The sequence below is a fragment of the Rousettus aegyptiacus genome, unplaced genomic scaffold (assembly GCF_014176215.1).
Source record: "Rousettus aegyptiacus isolate mRouAeg1 unplaced genomic scaffold, mRouAeg1.p scaffold_m13_p_3, whole genome shotgun sequence".
NCBI classification, from domain to species: Eukaryota; Metazoa; Chordata; class Mammalia; order Chiroptera; family Pteropodidae; genus Rousettus; species Rousettus aegyptiacus.
In genome coordinates, this window is record NW_023416306.1 from 137364633 (window position 1) to 137385764 (window position 21132).

The following is a 21132-nucleotide window of genomic DNA, read 5'->3' on the forward strand; positions in this document are numbered from 1 at the left end:
AGACATAGTCTTATTCCGGGGTCTTTTTTAGCTTATCTGATTATTTACCAATTTTGTCTAAGTGTATTTTACTGTTATATCTCCTTATATTTTATCGTTTTCATTTTAGTGATTTTATTTCTTTACATTGCTTAGTTCAGGTGGGAACACTGAATTCAGAATCACCCCTTCCCTAAAAGAGGTAGAGAGCTCGTGCCATTGTCCTCAAGAAAAGGTCCTTTAGTGTTCACTTTGGCAATGCATGAGCTAAAATTGGACCAGTTCAATCAGCATGGCCCCTGCGCACGAATGACATGCAAATTCATGAAATATTCCATATCTTTTCTAGGGACCATCTATCTATTTGGTGGGTCAGATGACTCAGACAGATGCTTAGGCTAGAGATGGCTTTTTTTCTCTAATTCTGAGTTAACTTTGTCACCACCGCCACCAGGATGTCTTCTCAGAAATTACTGAAATGATATGGGTCGAATATGTATTGGGCTAAAGTCAAAGTCTGACTTTACCACTAGCTTTATGTGTGACCTACCTGTCACTTAAGCCTCTCAGGAACTTCAGTTTTCCTAAATTGATCCTCAAATAACAAAATGTTGCTCACGTGGACAAAATACAATGAACTGAAAACTCTCTCAATTGGATCTTCCCCTTCCTCCGCAACCAGGAGTCTTTAGGAAGAGAATTAATGGGCTTCTGGAGATGAGGTGCAACCATTGCTTCTATCCTGTGTTGATTTGTAGTCCCTCAGGACATGCAAATCCCAAGCTCATCAGAAACTGCTTAATTCTAGGAAGGATGCAGGAGGAAGTCCATCTTTACCTGTACATCTACGTCATTGTCATAACTGCATTTCATGCCCTTTCTTTTGTACATACATATCTGGACCTTTGCTGTCTTCTTTGTGATCAGAACTACCTCCATCACCATCCTGTCTTCTTTGTGTTAAACCCCTTCATTCACCCCTAACCTCTGAGTATCTGTGACATGAAATTAAAAATTAAAGAGAGAGAGAAATAAAAGAGGTCCTCTTGATTCATTTAAAACAGTCGTGAGGGTCAAAATAATACATTTGTTTAATTTACTACAAAAGTAAAATATGGTTTTTGGAGAATATTAGGAAATATGATTAGCAAGAGAAAAAAAATAAGCAAAATGAAATAAATGAAAATCACCCATAATTCTAACAACCAGATGTAACAGCTGTAAGTGGAATATATCTTTATAGAAATATACATATATATTTGTATTCATAAAATGAGTTAATGCTGTTCTTTCTGTTTGGTAACCCTCTCCTTTCTGTGTCAATAAATATCACTTTTAACGGTTGCAGCGTGAGTATTCATTATATTGATATACCTATTTAACCAATCCCCTATAGTTGGAATTTAGTCTGTGTCTTATACATTACATTTTAATATATTTTTGTGATTTTTTTTTTGGCTACATTTCTGAAAGTGTGTTTGATCAGAGAGTCCCTAGATGTTTTTAGACTTTTGATTGAGTTGCCAGGTTGAAGCAATAGATCAGAGGGTGGGGGAAGTGCGATGGGCTACATCTGGAAGGAATCGAATTGAAGTGACAAAATGCTGTTATACAGAGTGGAAACAGTGAAATAATTTGTACTTAAAATTATAGCTGAAGGGAGGAGGAGGAAAGGAGACATGACATTAACCCAGAAATGGATTTCCTTGAAAGGCGGAAGCATGCGAAAGTGGGAATGTGGAGCGGTGATGTATTGGATGCCGTCAGAGGATCCTGGAAGTTTGAGCTTCGGGCCTCAACTCAGCTGCCTCCTGGGAGGTAAACGGTATTAGCTCTGCTGTTCAGACTGGGAATGTGCAAGTGTATTAGCTCCTGCTGCAATTCTTATTTTAATTAGCTACCTCTATACCTCTCTCTCTCTCTATATATATATATATATATATATATATATATATATTTGTTTATTTTTTTACATTTTGGGGCTGAAAATATGTTAGTTGGTAGTCTCTTTATTTGATAAGAATTTTATAATATCCTTCTCTATAGAGTGAATAGACATGTTTAGCCTTTCTTTTAGCATGGTATCTTCTGACAGTGTATTTCAAACCTATTTATCCTCCAAAACCCTCACACTTCTGGCATCAGGCACCTTGGACCATGTTCATAGTATTAGAGCAGTACTGACCTTGAACCTTCATGTTGAATGATGAGTTAGCACATTGTTTAGGAAGATCATTCCAGGTAACAACTCAAAGATCCATCACCTAATGAATGGATGAACAAAATGGTGTATTATTTAGTCATAAAAAAAGGAATAAAGTACTGATTCACGCTGTAAGATGGGTGAACCTTGAAAACATACTAAGTGAAAAAAGCCAGCCAACACAAAAGGGACACATATTGTATGATTCCATTTATATGAAATGTCTAGAGTAAGCAAATTCATAGAGACAAAATAGATTAGGAGGAGATGACAAAATTAGGAGCTGGCTGATGGTGGGGGAGGAAGAGAATGGAGTGACTGCTAATAGGATTTTCTTGTGGAGGGTGATGAAAATATTCTAGAATTAGATAGTAGTGATAGTCACACAACCTTGTGAATATACTAAGAATAAAGGGTTGATTTTATGGTATATGAGTTACGTTTTCAATTTTTTAAAAAAGAGCATTCTAGAATTAGATAGTATTCTAGAATACTGAATTGTATGCTTTAAAAGGGTTGATTTTATGGTATATGAGTTACGTTTTCAATTTTTTAAAAAAGAGCATTCTTGAAAACTATTTCTATATCCAAACAGCTAGAATAAGTATACCCAGAAATACCTGCAAACTATATAAATATATCATACTGAACTCAAACTCAATCTATCTTTAATTTAACATCCCTTTAGCCAGATCCCAATGCCCTTAGATGGTATATGATATGAAGGGAGGGTGATGGAAGAAAGTTAGGGTAGAATGAGACATTGGTTTTTCACTCTTGCTTACTCTTGTTAACTATTACCAGGAAAACACATTGTCAGGGCCCTGGAAGGAGACCTGGCAAGTGAAGGCTCTGAAGTTTAAGTGCATGGTTAATTCCCCTCTGTATCCAGTCACCTACCGCCACCTCCCTACCCTCTGTGTAGGCCATACATTTAAATTTTAGAAAATGCTCAAGTGGTTTCTTGAAATAAAGCAAAGATTTCTTAACTAAGTTATTAAATCCCATTTACATTGTATCTGAATAGACTGACATATTTCCCCTAAAAAAGAGAGCACGAGAGTATACACCAAGCAGGGAGCTTTAAAAGTTTTCATTATTCTTTTTCAGGACTTTGCAATGCGTTCTCATCTCCATGAAATAGAGTAGTCCTGATTGAAATCTCTTTCAACAAGGATTGCCCCTGGGCAGAGGATCAAAGCTCAATTTCATTTCACCATCAAGGCCTAAAGAGAATTCCAGAGCCCTTCAAATCCTCTGCACTGATGACTCAGCCCCTCAGGCTGACCCTCCTCCTTGTGGAGTCCCCTTTTCCGAGGGGATCACATTGTGCACCTGTCTGGCCTCCTTCTCCAGTCTCTCTCTTGCTCAGCTGGATTAGACTCAGGTATCCTTAACTTTCTTCTCCAGCTGCTTGGAACCAAACTGCCTCTCAGCCTAGAGGAGGCGGCTTTTGCCAGAACCAGGAGCTTGAAATTCACTTATTTTGGAATTATATAATCCCAAACTCTAAAAGGCAAATCAAGGTCTTTTTCTGACATTGAGTGTGTTTCTAACATTGAGTGACCCATTTCCCAGTGACCAAAAATATTCTTTTGGATGCAAACTTCTAACTTTCCACTCAGGTATGAACAGGAAATCAGCTTTAAGAAAATAAATTGTCCCTGCTTCCTAACTAAACTTTCATGTTCTCTTCTTATCTCACTTTCAGCAGACAGGTGAATAAACACTAGTCCAAATGACCATCAGAGGGTTGGCTTCTGAAACACCTGGCTGGTTTAGCCAGAACTGAGACTTTCATTTCAAAATGGTGGACTGAGTACACGTTGCAGTATACTCTAAATTCCTAGAAATCATTATGCTTAAAAGCCAGATTAAGAGTTTGGTCATAAATAACTTAAATAATAAAAGTTAAGGTCGATTAAAAAGGAAATCTGTAGTCCAGATTCAACTGAGACTTCTGAGAAAGGTGGGAGCAGACTAAGGAGTATGTACACCTGGCAGCTCTATAGTCCTGCAGCAGAAAGGGGTCCAAGGCAATAGAGAGGGTGTAAATACCATAGCAACAGCAGCCAGGCAACAATGATAAGGTGTCTTCCTCCAGGCTCCATTTGGTCAGAGACAGAGCAGCAGGTGGCCAATGACCTTAGGAGGGAGAGGTAAATACCAACATCTAAGGTGCCCTGCCTAGTGACACATCCTGTTCTTCCTCTCCCTGAACACAGGTCAGAATGCAAGTCACAAGACCAACTCTGTCTGTTTCTCAAGTTGACCCTGCAGACAGATAGTCAGAGAATCTAACAGTGAATTTCAACCACAAATATGAGCCCACAACCATGAAACATAAAGTATTCAAGAAAATCTACCTCTATAAATGGAGACAATGAACTAAAGAAATGGAAGAACTTATAACATAGGGAAGAGTCATAAGAACTACACAAATTTATGAGTTGTATTCAGAGCCCATGATGTGTTGCTGCCAGACCATGGGAAGCCTAGAGAACGAAGAAAGATTCCTGCTGGGATTACTATCAAACTATTTACCCACACGATAAAGGGAACCGAGGAAAACAGAGTGTTCAAGTCCTACCCTACTTAAAATAAACCCAAACTTTCATTCCCTACAGGGTACCTATGGAATAAGGGCTGAGATTACTAACATGTGTTTAATGCTGCATACCCACACCTATATGGCTGCATACCCATATCATCAGAGGAAAACAGGTAAACAAAGTCTTTAAACTGTAATTCATAGAAACTAAGAACCACATATAAACAGAATTCCTTGAACACTCCACTCTGGGCCTTTCTCTCTTTCATTCTCTGTCTCTGAGAGGAGACCATGCTCTGTCTATGGAACTCTATTCCTTCTGTAATAAACTTTCCTTTTGTCTCTGACTCCGATGTGTGCTTAAATTCTTTTCTGTGTGCAGTCAAGGTACGGACTTGAGTCCCCACTCGGGGATATTTGCCCTGTACTACATCACTTACATATGATAAAACAAAATTAGCGGAAAAACAACATAACACTTAAAAACTAGAACCTGGTCTCCTCATTCTCAGGCCACCAGTATTTCCCCTTCTTCACATCGTAATCCATTCCTAAATTGAGCATCCCCTATATAGTAAAAAAATCTCTTTATTGTAAAGAAATCTCTTCATTGTTGCAAATAAAAGCTATTGGGGGGGAAAATTTACACAAGTGAGGAAAGTATACACAGAGAGATACCTACTTCATTTCCTCATTTTCTGTTTTGAAGTAAGGCTTTACCATTTATCCTAAAATGTCTGAATTTACTCTATCTATTGGTGAGGGCACCTTCGTGTCTTTCTAAAATGATTGCAACAGCTTTCTAACTCCTTTTCCTGTCTTCATGCTCCACCCCCCACACCCCAATCTGTTCTCTGTCCTTTTAGATAGATTAAACTTCTTAAAATGAAAAATTTGATTGTCTCTCTGACTGCTCCAAAACTTTTCAGTGTTGTTTCTTAGCTCTTTGTATGAAGTTTGCATCCCTTAAAAGGACCTACTAGCTGCTACAGGATCTGGTTCCTGCCTTTTGGTCAAGTCTTATCACCTGACACTTTACAACCATCCCCACCCCAACTTCCTTTGTTCTATGACCCACCCATACATAGCAAACTTCTTTCATGTTTTCTCTTCTCCACACTGTTTTTTTTTTTTCTTTTTCTGCTAGAAACAGATTTTTCATCCCTTTTCATAAAGCCGACTCCTAGTTATGCTTCAGATTCCAGCTCTGAGAAGCCTTCCCGGGACTCCAGAGGAAGCGGCGCCTCTTCCGTACTCCCATGGCACTCTGCACCTTGCTCTGCATCTCTCTCTCTGGAACATGTGGTTTCTGGTCTGTGTGTTCTTTACTATATAAGTCTCAGACGGTAAAGACTTCTCGTTTTACCCGCAGGTGAAGAATAAGAACACAATGACAATCTTAGAATAGATAAGCTGTCTGATGCCTTTAGCTATGTTTTTTTGTGGCAACACTGAATGGATTTGGAGCCCAAGAGAAACATGGCCATTCTCTTTTTTTACAAAATGGATCTGTAGGCTATTTTAAGATCTACCACGACTTATTAATCATCTATTTGGTCAATAAATTTATTCAACAAATCCTATGGAGGGCAAGGAATATTCCATATGCTGGGTACAGCAATAAACAGAAAAGACTCAAATCTTATAGTATTTCATTTTATAGGAAATTACTTGGTCATTAGTCTCCTCTTCCCCACCAACTCTCCCCAAATCCAATTTGCCGTTCTGCTGGAATCTTTCCCAACTGCTGAGTCCTGCTGGTACAGGACACCATTTTTCATAATTATACTTTGAGCTTATATTTCATTTTTAATTTTAAACTATTTTTTATTAATGAAGATTTCAAACATATACAAAAATAGAATCAGATAATGAATCCTTGTACACCTAACACATCAACATATGACCAGGTCACCTCATTTATACCTCCACACATTTTAAACTGCCCATAGGATTATTTTAAAGCAAAACTAAACACCTAGTTATTTCACCCATAAATCCCTTCTGAAGGAAGAGAGTTTCATATGGACTTGGAGAATGGATAGGTCATAAATAGGCGGAGAGGAAGTAGTGTAGCATCCAAAGTGAGAATGAAATTACACAGAAAGTTTCGAACAAGAAATTAACATTGTAAAGAAGAATCAGGAGGAAACTATTCTGGATGGGGAGAAAGTGGGACAGATCAGGTAAAAAATCATTATGAAAAGTCAAATGTCTGCATGAGTACATGGGATCCTGCAGAGCAGGTTTAGTTAGATATTTATATAAGGTTTTAGGTGTGATATGAGTCAAGCAGTGTTCAAATGAGAATCCTCTGGGGTGGCAGTGGATCCGGGGTTCCCAAGAACGAAAATGAATGGAAGATGGAAGAACATAAAGGAGTCCATTATAATAATTCAGCATGACAAGGCCCAGACCACCTGGTGATGGTAGAAATGGAGAGGAGGGATGCACCAGGATGCATTTTAAAGACTGAAAGAACAGAATTCATTGCCTGGCACAATAAAGTGGTTAAGGGAGAGACATGACTATGAGGCTCCGGGTGTGGCAGCTTACAGACTGGAAGTCTCATTCACAAAGTCAAAGGAAGAATCTTGTAGGGGGATTATAAATTTTGTTTTAGATTTAATAATGGGATATCCAAATACATATATCTAGTAGTCTGTTGGAAAGGCAGGATTGGAACTTGGCGAAGGTGATATAGGAGGATTCTACTTATCTACCTAAATGTGATGGTTGAGGTCAGGTATCTTTTTTAGTTTTATGCATGGAGAATGAAAAGGCAAGAGGGAGAGAGGATGGGAAAGGAGAGGAAGAAAGAGGAGGGAAGAGAGAACAAAGGATGCCAGGGGAAAGGAAGGAGTGGAGAGGAAAGAGGAGGAGGGAAAAAAAGAGAGCAGAGGAGAGGAAAAAGAGCAAGTCGGGAAGAAGAAGAATCATGGCTAAAACAGAAAAAAAAAGGTGAAAATACGAGGATAGTAAACTCATCTCTTAAGTCAAAGCGGAGCACCTTTCTAAAAAGAGAAATTTTAGTTGTTGGTGAGACCGGCGGTTGGAAAAGCCCGCTGAATATGCATGATGTCATGTACTGTACATTCACAACGCACACAAGGCCACATTCAATCTGTTGACCTGAGGGCAGAGCACAAGGCTCATTTGTTCCCCCCCAGCCTTTGCCTGAAGAGAAGGAGAAGTCTGTCCTTGGAGAGTTTTAATTCTTGAATCAAGTTGGTTGTTAGCTATGTTGTGAAGTAGGCTAGTTTTCAGAAACTGAAAAAAATCACTTCTGCTTATAGTCACAGTAGTAAGTAGATGGTGGGTAATGGGCTTGAGGGAAACTGGACCCCCAATTTGGTGTGAGGGATGAAGTGACAAAGCTAGGCCTTGCCAGTGGAGAAGAACCAGCATAGCTTAGAAGGAGCAAGCTGTGTCCCAATCTTTACTGTGATGCAAACAGGCGTTCCTTGTGCAATTTCGGTGCCTCTTCTAGTGACTTCAGGAAAAATAAATCTAATACATACCCACATAAGAGAAACTAAAGTCCTATAAATAATATTAAACATAGGAAATTTCATCATGGTATGGATAACATGACATTATAAATACAAACAGAAATGAGATAGCTTTATATATATATAAAAAAAAAGAGTCTTAAAATTGGGATACCAGAATCATATGGAAGAGAGGTGGTTGGGTTTGGGAAAACTGGTAGTGACAATAGAGAGAAGAATGGAGTTATATGGAGGAGCTGGTTAGTTCAACAGATTATTTTGTTGCTGAAATTTTCTTTTGGACGTTTTCAGTTTTTTTTCCTTATTCTACATTTACCAAGATTTATTTTTTCTAATGTTTTTAAAACTATGCTTATTTAGAGATAACTTAGATTTCAATTATTCACCAATAATTTATCTTTTTTTATTTTTAAAAACCTTTAATAATAAAAATTTCAAACTTTGAAGTAGAGAGAATAGTGTAGTGAACTCACAGGTACCTACTACTCAGTTTTATCATTTTTATCAGCAGTTTTAAAAAAATCTATTCTCCTTCTTTTTTCTCCCTCCTTCCTTTTTTCGCCTACTAGACTATTTTCAGAGCAAATCCCACACATCATATTAACACTCCTGAAAATACTTCAATATGCATTTATCGATTACTGATAAGAACTTTAAAAATACAATTATGACAATATGACAATAATACAACTTAAAATGATTCCTTTATAGAATTGAATGCTAAGTCTATATTCAGACTTCCCTGATTATCTCAAATATGTATTTTAGAGTAAATCTGTTCAAATCAAAACCAAAATAAGATCCATTAGATTTGGTTATTATATCTCTTAAGTATCTTTTATTCTCTAAAAATCCGTCCCTCTAATATTTATGCAACTATTTTTTTTTTGGTGAAATTAACTAATTTATCTTACAAAATATTTCATTCAGAATTTGGTTTATTGTACCTTCTGGTCTTGTTTAAAATGTTCTTTTTTTCCCCCTCATTTTCAATAAAGTGATAGCTAAATCTACTGGCTTGATAAGATTCAGGTTTAATTTTTTAGTCAAGAATATTTCCTAAGGGGTGTTGTGTTTTTCGTATTGTAGTACGTTATTACATAGTCCAGTTGTTTTGCTTTTAATAATACCAAGATTGATCAGTGCGCTCCAATGATAGCACTCTAATACTTCCATTATGAAATTCTTCATTGACTTTTAACTTAATTGTTTTATCAAACACTGATGGTCGTTGCCTAGATTCATTGTTCTGTTGGGGTTGCAAACTAATGATTCTTTATCATTCCTTCTGCATTCACTGGTTGAAATTCTTCTATAAAGAACTTTTTCTTATCAACAATTTGGTTACCCTGAAATATAGTACGTACAGAAAAGGTAAGATAAATTCTGGACATTTTCCTTTTCAATACATTTTCAAGTAATGAATTGGTACCCTAGCAATCTCCAAAGATGACTAATGAGATATTTTAAAAAATCGTTATAAACTTATAAATTTTTAGATATCCAATGTGTCCTAATATTTTTTCATGATTAAATGCCCTCATCTTTGGCCAGTGGGAGCCTCAAAAGTGGCTTTTGTGTCCTTTTGATGTGACCTTATTTGTTTTGAAAGGCTTCCCTGTTTCTTCTTTGACTTTAGATGATGCCCTAGACTTACTTTTTAATTTCCTGCCCTAGATTTGGAATTGGGCATTTTTCTAAAGAATTCCAGTTCCTCTTAGTGGAGAGTGTAATTAGAGACCACAATCTAAATATTTGTTGTGCTTAATACTACTGAACTGTCATTTCTTCTAGGCCTTTCCAAGAAACAAAATAATTAAATATGTATTTTTTATTTATTTTAAGAGAAAAAAATGAGTCCTGTAGAAAAATAATATAAACAAAACCATTTCAAAATGAAGTTGGACCTGCCATCCTAGAAGAACTGCCTTGCACATCTTATTCCTCAAAACTTTGGAATATTAAAAGTGGGCAAAATAAATTTTGGACTGGGCCTAAACTTGCATTGTATTCCAAATAATTGTTTGCAAAGCTAACAAGGAAGTAGACATGACCACCTATCTGAAAATTAAAGACGTTCTTTAGAAATTTCTTCTATTTTTGTAATCGTCCCCTTTCCCTTTCTCATAAATAATTCTTGCCTTCGCCTTCTAATTAGAACACTTAGGTTTCTACCTGAATCAGTGCTTCCCAAATAGCTATTATTCTGGATCTCAAATAAATGTTTCTTGGTTCTCACTTTGGCCTTTTATTTTTAGGTTAACAGTTTATACTGATATGTCCTGTTTAAATGGGAGATTATAAAATTTTTACTTAGCTTATTTGATTATATACTCTTATTTCAGTAACTTGACTGTTACTAGTAATATTATGCTTTAGTATCTCTTATTTTTGAAGAAACAGCCAAGGTTCATCGAATATTTAAGAAAATCTGAACAATGAAACAGAAGCAATAAAGACAATGAAAGAAAACCTTAATGCAAAAAGAAACTATAATTAATCTCTTCAGAAGCCTAGCAGATATATTGCCTCTATGGAATTATTGCAAAGAAATCTTAACCAATGTTCTATATGTTGTGAACTAAAGCTAATCATTATGTTACTATTATAAAAACCAAGTTGTTCAGCAAAGGAGAAACAGGATATGAACATAAAATCAAATGAATTAAGTTAAAACCCTGTAATTATAAACTTAAATTGAAAATATCAATAGAAACTCAGTCTTTCTCATTTTAAAAGCATATATATTTTCTTTATTTTGAAAAATTCACAAAATAAAGACAATTCAGTAGCAAAAAATGTCCCTCATACCAAGATGGTGGTCTCCAAATATCTTTTCCCAACTAAAACAAACTAGAGATTCTCGAAAAAATACCGCAAGGATGTGTAAACGTAAGAACCATCCAAACCAAAAGAGAATTTTCAAGAGTTTATTTGAGCTAAACTGATAACAATTGTCGGGAAGCAAACTATCAACAAATTGAGAAAATGCTCTAAAGAATGGGAGTTTTGCAGCTTATTTTATACTTCAGAATAAAAGCAGGAGCCGTAAGGAGGATTACGTGAAATCCATCAGTAGTAGATTCAGGGGGAGGGGGAAAGCACAGTGGGGAAATCACTGGGATTGGATAAAAAGTAAAACGGAGGGACACATACCTCTTTTACATTGGTGAGTACACGGTAGTTAATAATGAACATTTACAGCACATAGGGATGGTATGCAAGGGACAAGATAACAATGAGGGAGTTCTGTGGTTTGATGCTCCGGGGCTGCCAGTTGTGCCTTGAGGGGTCTGGAAAAGAAGATTACTCTGACATTTCAAAGGTATGTTATCTTAGATGCAAAAAAAGACAAGAGACAAGCTCGCTTAAGGCAAAGACTGACCTTTGTCAAGGAAGCCACAGGCCTAGGTCATGACTACATGCCATGACCCGATTTTACTTAGGAATTTTTAAGCTCAGACTATCCTGTGTGGTTACTTTCGGTTTCTGAGTTTGTGAGGTCTGCCATGCAGGCCTCTTCTGAGCTTGTTGAGTTTTGTTTGTGACCCCTTTTTTCGTCCACAGATGAAATAAGACAAATCTAGAATATGAGAAATTCTACAGAAATCTTATAACCTAATTCTTCTATAAATAAATGGCATGAACAAAAGAGAGCGTGTTATGTTTATACTGGTAGTATGATATGAAATCCACTATTTGTTCTTTGGCACAAAGTTCCTAAAACCCTTGGAATTTCCCGAGTGATAGTGTCTTTTGTCATTACTAAGAAGCCAGTTTTGAGCACACCCTTTATGCTAATGAGGTGACTTAGAGTGGAGGCCTCTAAAAAGCCTTAAGATGGGAATGGTCACTAGAAAGACCTAGTGATTAGAGGATTGAAACTTTCAGCCACACCCACAGACCACTGGGAAGGGGACGGGGTGGAGGGGGAGCAGTCAGTTGGACTACAGATTAAGTTCTATATAAACACTGGAACAACAAAAGTTGATAATCTTTCAGGTTGGTGAAGGTATCCACATGCCGGGAGGCTGGTGCACCCCATTTCCATGGGGACAGAAGCTCCTGATCTCTGGACCCTTCTGGACCTGGCCCCACATATCCTCATCTGGCCGTTCATCTGTATCCTTTACAATATCCTTTATCATCAACTGGTAAACGTTATAAGTAAATATTTCTCTGGGTCCTGTCAGATGCTCTAGTTAATTGCTCAGCCCTGAGGAGGAAGTTGTGGAAACCTCCGGCTTACAGTCAGCTAGCTGGTCTGGAGCACAGGTAACCACCTGCATTTGCGATTGGCATGGGAATTGAGGCAGGCTTGGGGGACTGAGGCTTACCCTGTGGGATCTGACGCTGTAGGGAGATAGTGTCAGCGCTGAGTTAAATTTGTAGGACACCCATTTAGCGTCTGCTGAGAATTGGAGAATTGCTTGGCGGTGTTGGAAAAACACACACATACATACTTGAGACCCCAGCTCGAACCAATTTCACGAAAGATGTAATTTAGACAACTGGAAAAAGTGGAACACCGGCTATTATATGACATTCAAAATTACTAATTTTATTATATGCGATAGCATTATTATGTTTTTTAAAAGTCCTTATTCACTAGCATTCTGAAGTTTTTACAGTTGAAATGATAAGCTATTTGGGATTTGCTTTAATATACATTTTTGAGGAAAAAATGGAAGAGACAGAACTAAAACAAATTTGGAAAAAATATTGATAAATATTGAAGCTAGGTGGTGTGAGTTCATTATCTGTCAATTTCTTTTGTATGTTTGAAAATATATTTAATTTTTTTTAAAAAAATAGGCTTTTAAAAAAGAACTCTAGAAACACTAAAGACCCAAATAAATGGAGAGATATAGGATGCTTAATTAATTAATTAACTAGCTAATTAACTAATTAGTTAATTAATGGAGCATAAGAAAGCAAGAAAGACTCCAGCTCAAACCCCACGTCCCAGAGCCTAGCGAGCAGCAGGATGTGCCTGAAATTCCCCCGCAGCCCTGCTCCAGATGTCTTTCGACCCTCAGGCCTTTCTCGCCTAGAGCAGCAGTTTGTGTTCCAGGCCTGCTGGTTGGAGGCTGCACGTGGGGCCTCATCATTCACAGAGCCCTTTTGGATACCCGGGAAGAGTTGGTCACATTCTCCACATTTTTATGCAGATGACATGGCTTAGGGTGGAGACTGGAGGCTGGGGCAGCTGATTAGGAAATCACCAAGGGCAGCTCAAGAAAAACATCTCCTAAGGGACACCACAGGAAACCAGCATAAACTCACATCCCTTTGGGTTTGTTCCTTCCCTGTGGCCTCTGTCAGGCTGCAGCGCCCCTGTCTCCAGCTGTGCCTCTCCCACCAGCTGTTGCTTCCCCTCATTCCCTCTCCTCCCACCCAAGGTATAGAACTTTATTCCACTTAGAGAACTCCTGCTGTTTCCTGGTGACCTGTGATGATTCATTTTTATTCCCTTGAATCTTCTCTATGGCCAAAACATTGTTTTCCATATCCTTCCCACCCCCTACTCCCCATAAAAGAACAATAGGCAATATTTGGTCTCCCATACATGGCTTGGGCTGAGGGGTTCCTCCTACTCCCTTAGATTTCACACAGAATTTTGAGATAAACTCTAATAGTAGGATACATTTGCTTTCCGGTTGAAGTGATGCATTATATGATTCATCTGTTCCCTACAATTTCCAGTTATAGTCATTAAATCCGGCCTCTACTCCCGATGCAAAACCTTGTTTATAAGAAGCAACCTAAGTAATTTACCACAATTTTAACGTTCAAATCACACTTTCTGTCCCATGAGTCTGTAAACTCAACAAGATTAAATTTCCTTGTTGCAAGTCGACCATGCTTGAAAAGTCGGTATAGTTGAAATAAGTTCTAATAAGAGCAGGTTTAACTATGTCCTAACTCAAAAATTTCATCTCCTCACGTCTACCCCAAACTGTGGCCGGATCAATGAGATGTTCAATTGCATTTTATTTCACTTTCTGATCCTAAATGGAATCACACTTATTTTAGCAAAGTAGAAGGATGAAAAAGAGACGTAAGCCATTTAGAATTAGATCTGTAGCAGAGAACAAATAAGATTCTCAGACTCGCAGAACATTAGGGATGGGCAGACTTTAGCCAGCACCTACCCACCCCCTTCACAGGTGAGAAAACTACAGCTCAAAGGAAACCGTATTTTGCTGAAGGTCAGAGAGGTAAAAGAAACCAGGTTCAAAACCGGGTTTGCTACGAAAGATTCAAAACCCATTTTCTCACTCATGTCGGCTTCTGAAGTGTGCTCCTTACTGGTCTCTTCTTGTTCCTTCCACCTGTCCTTTATACTGCTATCTGCCACAGCCCTCTACTCCGCAGCACACCTCTGACCATGTCTCTCCTGGCGCAGAGCTGTCTAATGATCCTTGGCTGTCCCCAATTATCTCACATTGCACTCACGTGCCCTTCCCAGACCACATGGAAAAGTGGTACCCCCCCACCCCCCAAAGTAAGCTCTGTGCTTGTATCTTTTCCCAGGCAGTTTTCTCCTCCGAGAAGCTTCTTCCTCTTTGACTGTACCAGGCAAGGTCCTCCCACCTTTTGGAAAATGGTGCAGATGCCACTTCCTCCACAAATCCTTCGTCAACTCTCCTAAGTGAAACGAACCTGTTCACCCTCCTCATCTTGTGGTACTGTACAGTGAGGGCCTCTGCGTTAGTAGATAGCACATTCCATTTGGTGAATACGGTAGTTTATTATGAGCGTTCTACTTCTTCCCACTATACTGCGCATTTCTTTAAGACAAGGACCAGGTCTCCTTTAAAGCCCCATCGGAGTTATTTTCTCAGAGTAAACAAATAAAAATTTGAATTAAATTGGGTTAAAATCATTATCTTTGGAAACCCAAAAGCATTGAGATGTGCAAATCTAAAGAGCTGAAATTAAATATTTTATGTGTGTCTAGCCTTGATGTTCTTAGGCACACCGAAGATATTTCTATTTCCTACCATGTGTCATGAATAAAAATAGAGAAGATTCTTTTCATTTTACCATGTCCTTACATCACGCTCAACAAAAAGTCCAACTAAACATATATGTATTGAACACTGAGTAATAATTGCCAATTCTCTCTGTGTAATATTAAAGAAAGTTTCACAAGGCTAATAGCCTTAGGAACTACCCTTGGTTAGGAATCAGAAAACCTTGTGTCTACTTCAGATTATACCAAATTTTTATCGACATGAACTTGGACGAATAACCGAATCTCTATTCATCTTCCTCATCAGTAAAAAGGGGTATTCGTACAGGGTGGGTCCTCTCATGAACTTGATGTCACCCACCTAGCAACAAGGCTGTAGAGCAATTCTGCAGACATATATGATATGAGTTAAAGCAGTAGTTCTCAAAGTGTAGTCCCCATACCACAGTATCTACTGGGAATTTGACAGAAATGCACATTCTCAGGCCCCACCCTAATCCAACAGAATCAGAAACACTGAGGAACGGTGGGCTCTGGTGCTTTCTCTTCTCCCAGTGGAAGGTGCTGCTGGTCATGTGGGGAGCTGCATTGGGGTAGCTCCCTCCCATCCCACTGGCTTACTGTCCATACAGTCTAGAATGGCCTTATAAATCATTTTAAAACAGTTCTGCTTACCTAAGTCACCACGGGCCAATAATGCCTAGCTTACTTTCTTCACAGAGGTAAAGCTCTGAAGTTTTAGGGATATGATTGTCAAAGTACTTTGAAAACTGAGAATGGCCATACAAATGTAAATATTGCTAAAGTAGCCAAGTCTTTAGGGAGGAATTGTATAAAGGAAGGAAAGGGAATTAATGGAAGAGATGCTGATGACAGATTGTATAAACTACTCTCATCATTTTGACTGTATACATAGCTTCCCTCCCTTGATGTCATCCTGCTTGTCTGTTTACACTTGAAACAAAGATATAATGATTGAATAGAGTGAAGACACCTTAATTTAAAAGGTAGCCCGGCACCCTATGACCAGTATCTGGCTACTTCACTTGCTTTGACAGAGAGATGAAAACCTGTAGTGCCCTCTTGAGGGTTCGGCTGGAGGGGGCACTGCCTTTGATTCTGAAGCAAACAGGGTTTTCTCCCTATTCCTACAGCTCCCTGTCACTTGAATAAAGGGTCTGAACAGTTTGCATGTAATTCGAACTGTCTCCTTCCACACACAAGAATCTTCAGTCCTACCTAAGTGAGACAGATTAGGTCTTTGGCAAATGCAAAACTGATTAGTCTCTAATTTCTTCTCTCCCTCCTCTAACAAATCCCTGTGGAGAACTGCTTTCCAGAGGGAAAAGTATATTGGGGGCAGTAAATGACCTTAAAAGCCAGAGTTAGTTAGGCTTCTGCTATGTTACTATATGAGGGTGGGCAAATCTCATCTTGACCTCATTTTCCTTAGGGTATTTGAGTGGACTACATGGCGTATGTTTGTAAACTACAAAATAGTTACAATATGAGGTGATATAATCATACTGCTGTTAGCAAAGCAGAGATACCCAAGTAAAATTACCTTGGTCAAACTCTTGTTTTTTAAAGAAGAGAGTTTGTAGACAAAGGGGGATGCCATGTTTATCTATAGCAAATTAAAGGACAAGGGAAGAAAATCAAGACATTCACTTCCTTGAATATCTATTCAAAACATGGTAGAGTTGGTGGTTAGTGGTTATCGAAGTCTCATATATCTGCTTCTGCATTCAGTTTATTGTGATATATTGTTTAGGTGGAAACATGTGAAGAAAATCCAGCCTCCCACAAATAAGTAATTGGAAAAAAGAGAAGTATTTCAATGGCTTCTCAGATATGCTTGTGGCTATCGACCTTTTGTACTACAACAAACTACCAAATGTTAGTAACGATATAGAAACTGAAACTATATCAATGACCTTGTGTACTCTTACATTAAAATCTATTGACCCATTTTGTGTTTTGAATAGCTCTTTTACCCGTGCCTAGGGCAAAACAGTGATTCACCGAGTTACGCGGATCTTCAATTTTTTGACACATTTCATCATACAATATCAAATCCATCATATTCATTAATATCACCACCAACTTTATCAGAAAACTTTTCAAATATAGAGAACTTTTGAAGCTCGCTGTGATAGATCCAAGTTTTCTAAATTTCTAATTTTCACTTGAAAGTGCAAATTTTATTATTGGCACCAATACTGTTAGTTGTTTTCCTTAAAAGGATACGTTTGCTTTATTTTTATTAAATATCTGCCAAATATTGAAGCATGAAAAACCATAATTTAGCAGACTTTTTTTTTTTTTTTTTTTTTTTTTTAGCAAAATGGTATTCAAAAGGAAAAGGGGATCTTGTTCAGGTTGTGCGGGTATTTTTCTTTAAGACGCGCAGAGCTGCTTTATGTGTTCTCCGGTTTTGCCATACTGACTTTTTTTTTGCCACAAGGACATGAATTCAGGAGTCGAGATTTAATAAAATGAATAAGTATACTGTTTGATCAAGGACATTCTCAGGTGAAATGGGCATTTTTAAAAAATTGCAAATGCGTGGTGGGAAAGAACATGCAGACTACTTACTGATAGTGTACTGCCAGTAACTTAATTCAAGCTAAGGTGCCGTCGGTTTTAATCACCATCATTTTTGCACCATCGTTTGGTGCAGATATGGACGACGAGAAAAAGAAAAATAATGTCTTAGTGTTGGCCTGAAAATAGTTTTACCTGAAAGGGACTCTGACCCCCAGGAACCTGGAAAACACACTTTGAGAATCATTCATCTAAACAACTTTTCTGCCTCAAAGATTGCACTGTACTTGCCTCTTAAACCTCTTGTGAGAGAGTCAGCCTGAAACAAATCAAAGAAAAACTTTTATCCACTTCTGCCGCCTAGTGGTCAACTTTAAATACTACAGCTGGTTGCATAGCAAGCTTTTTCTTTGTAAGGCAAACGAGGAATATGGTTTCCTTGTTGATGTGGCAGAGGTAGTATTTCCTTTCAATCCTATTTTAATTATAATTTACACAGGAGAATAAACAAATACACTACTTGGTGGAAATCGCTTAAGAATTGCTTTCTTTTTCTTTTTTTCTTTTTCAATTACAGTTGACGTTCGATATTTTAGTTTCAGATATACAGCCTATTGGTTAGACATTTATATAACTTATGAAGTGATTCCCCCTGAGAAGTCTAGTACCCACCGGGCACCATACTAGTTATTACAATATTATCAATTACGTTCCCTATGATTTACACTCCTGTGACTGTTTTGTCACTATCAGTTCATACCTCTTGATCCCTTTACCTTTTCTACCCAGTCCCCGCACCCCGCCCCACCCCCTCTGGCAACCATCAGTTTGTTCTATGTAGCTATCGGTTTGTTTCTGTTTTGTTTGTTCATTCGTTTTGTCTTTTAGATTTCACATGTAAGTGAAATCATATGGTATTTGTCTTTCTCTGTCTGACTTATTTCACTTAGCATAATACCCTCTGTGTTATTGCAAATGGTAAGATTTCGTTCTTTTTCATGGCTGAGTAATATTCTTTTGTATATATGTTCCACATCTTCTTTATCCAACCATTTAGTGACACTTAGTTTGCTTCCATATCTTGGCTATTGTAAATAATGCTACAATGGACAGAGGGATGTATACATCTTTCCGAATTAGTATTTTGGATTTCTTTGGATAAACACCCAGAAGTAGAATTGTTGAGTCATATGATAGTTTTACTTTTAATTTTTTGAGGGCCTCCCATGCTTTTTTCCATAGTGGCCACACCAATTTTCATTGGTAGTGGCATTCACATACAAGATCTAAGTGTGCTCGATCCTTTAGTGACTAAAACCGAGGAGAGTAAATAGTCATTGTCATAAAGGCTGAGGATAGGATCTTCGGTGAAAATAACTGGTGCCTACTTAATTCTTAGGGGTGTCCTTGCCACCCCCTTTCTCTCAGTAGCCCCAGGGCTTGGCCGCCTCTGTCTGTGAAAACCATTGCTAAAATACCTTTCTATTGAGGAACAAACTATAACTCGAGTTTTCTCTCACTTTTCTAACTCCAAAGCGAGCTTCAAAAAAATGAGTTCTAAGGGTTTTCGAGGATAGTGATAAATGGGAAGGTGGACCACGTATTAAAAATTCTTTCCTCTGTGCTTCATTCTGTTTTCACTGAGCTCTCATAGAGAGAGACAAAATCCACACACAAATGTTCTAATCATGAACCTCTTCACACTTCAGGATGCAGTTTCAGATCCGGATATTTGAGAGTGTCAAAAATCAAAATTCAGCCGAGTAAATTAGAAGACCTAATTGGCTTTATTAAGCAATTCATGAATGGGGTGGCATTCCATCTAGCAACTGAGAAGTTGTACAAAATGAAAGGATTTTAAAGGCAGAAAGAAAGTGGGACTAACAAGTTAAAAGGGCGCATTATTTCTGGCAAGGACACCTCCCCTCAGGGGAAGGCAGAGGGTCTGATCAGGCAGTTGACCTCAGTGTTGATCAGGAAATTCCAGACTGATTGGTTTAAAATTCTACTCCTGGAAAAGGTTGAAACTGCAATCAGGCTAGGTATTAAATTTTGGTTTGGTGGTGCAGCTTAGCAAAAGTGACTCCATTTGGGCCTGTTGTTACTTTTTTTTTTTTTAGAAGAGAAACCTGAAGACTAGGGTTACCAGAGGTGTCCAAGTATCACACAGGTTGGTGCTAAGTGGAGACCTGAGGGGAAATGGCAGACGGGGATCTGACTGACTGACGGGGAGGAAGAGAAGCAGGGCCCTGGGATTCTACTCTCTCGGATTCCCTCTCTCTTCCGCTCTCACAGGCTACCCCCTGGCGAGGTGAGAACATAAGCCGACCATGACTCCAGAGCAGACATGAGCTGCTACCCACACAATTCAAAGATGGGGAGAGAGAAGAGGAAAGGGAGGGCGTGGGGCTGGGGAACGATGGACGCTGTTTGCCTTACCATCTTCAGGAGGCCATTCCTGCAAGTTTATTCACGAGTAAGGAATGTAAGTCGGGGCCTGTGTGTCACAATTAATGTAAAAGGAGATGGAAATGTAGAACTCTGTGACCCTGAGCTGAGGAAGGAGAGAGAAAATAATGAGAGCTTGAAGAAAGAGATGACGAGTTGTCACAAGTCCCTTTTACGGGTGTGAGCTCTTCACATTTAGCTAATGTCAGAGACACAGGGTGGGGTTGGGGTGTTGGGGCAATCCCACCTCCTTACTGTGTTCTTCAATGCCCGTCTCCATCTGGTCCCTACCTGCCGTCTCACTGCATCTCCTGGCTCCAGCCCGCCTTGAAATGCTCTGGGATCACAACCTGCCATTTCCTGAATGAGGCATCTTATTGCTCATCTCCAGGACTGGCCTCCACTGCTTCACAGCCTCTAAAAAGAGTGTTCCCTTGTGACACTCTTTCCACTGACCCATCAGATCCCATCTGAGGTGTTCCCAATATCCAAGACAGGGCCACTGCCACATGCTCCCAGCACTCTGCACTTACCAGATTTTACACTCATCGCTCTATGCTATGTACACTTGCTGGTCTGTCTCCACCAAACCATAAGAGGGTGGGGACTCTGTCTATATCTCTGTTATATTCTAGGCTCCTAGCACAATGTTTGCAGGTAGTAGGCAAACAATGAAATCTTAGAGTGTTGTGGGATCCATCTGTGTGAACTCTTGGATTCCCGGAGTGTATTGTCCTGAGGAATTCTACTCGTGCTTCAAGACATAGCTCAACACTTCCCCTCCTTAAAGTCTTTCTTCCCTGATGTTCCCATCCCCACTAATGCTTGGACCTTCCTCTGTAGCTATAGCCCATTATTCATATACTGACGGCAGCGCATACATATCTAATGAGCTTGCAAGAGATTTGGTTTA

The 21132-nt window shown here is 38.7% G+C and overlaps 1 long non-coding RNA gene and 1 pseudogene across 1 annotated transcript; both read left to right on the forward strand.

The window, feature by feature from the left end:
* The first annotated feature begins 222 nt into the window (after positions 1-222).
* Positions 223-323, forward strand: LOC118601092 (annotated as a pseudogene).
* An 11164-nt stretch (positions 324-11487) lies between these two features.
* On the forward strand, positions 11488-12650 carry LOC118600401. The gene is made up of 2 exons (XR_004950045.1): positions 11488-11570; positions 12248-12650. It is a non-coding gene; the product is annotated as an uncharacterized LOC118600401 (long non-coding RNA).
* Positions 12651-21132: the final 8482 nt, after the last annotated feature.